Raw genomic sequence first — 905 nt, 5'->3', positions numbered from 1 at the left:
AGAGTGCCGGCCTATGGCGTGCACCGGCCGCCTCGATTACGGTATAGCCGGGTACCAAGGTGGTAGGATGGCAGCACACGACTTGGCTTTAAACGTGTACTGTAGATGTCAGTGTCGGTGAGCGTGTGCTCGCATGTGTGGGTGAATATTCTGAGGGTATTTGTGTGGATGCCGGGTATTACCTGTGTGTTGGTGAGAGTCAGAACGACAAGTCCGGCATCACATCGTATCGGCTAGGTAGGTAGGTAGGTAGGTATGTATTTTGCCTCAGGCAACTTTTAGCATAGCGGTACTTCTATTCCCCACTCTCTAGCGCCGTGGCTCCTTCTCCAGCATTCGCCCCACTGTGATGTGGATAATATATATAAATGTTCTGATGATGGTGATGGCAATAAGCCTGTAGCCCCACCACCCACTACTTTGGTACCATGACTGTTGCTGCTGCTGCTGCTACTTCTGACAAAGCCAGTGAAAATACACACACACACACACACACACACTTGACTGTACAGGTAATAATATTTGATTTTGTATGGTACAGTGGTGGTAGTAAACACACATTGATATGCAGGGGATATTATTTTCAACGGGTCTGTGGAGCTGCAGGATACATCAAGGACGTTGAGAGTAAGAGAGAAAAATATAATATTGAAAATGAGAGAATTCGATGCCGGAGTTGGTTTCAATTTATCTAAACATACGGTGAGCAAGCGGAGACATCGACGAGGAGACAGACAACGACGTGATCGGCAAACTAAGCGCTAAACTTTGAATGCGAGGGAAATTATCATATGATTAATGGAGTTATATATATGTATGCATGTAAAAGAATAAGAAAATATCCATTGAAATATGGCGGGTATAAATTTAAAAAATGGAAAATTTAAAACGTATCGCGAATCTGG

Source organism: Microplitis mediator, chromosome 6 (assembly GCF_029852145.1).
Source record: "Microplitis mediator isolate UGA2020A chromosome 6, iyMicMedi2.1, whole genome shotgun sequence".
NCBI lineage: Eukaryota > Metazoa > Arthropoda > Insecta > Hymenoptera > Braconidae > Microplitis > Microplitis mediator.
The sequence above is the reverse complement of the archived record's forward strand: the minus strand, read 5'-3'. Positions refer to the sequence as shown.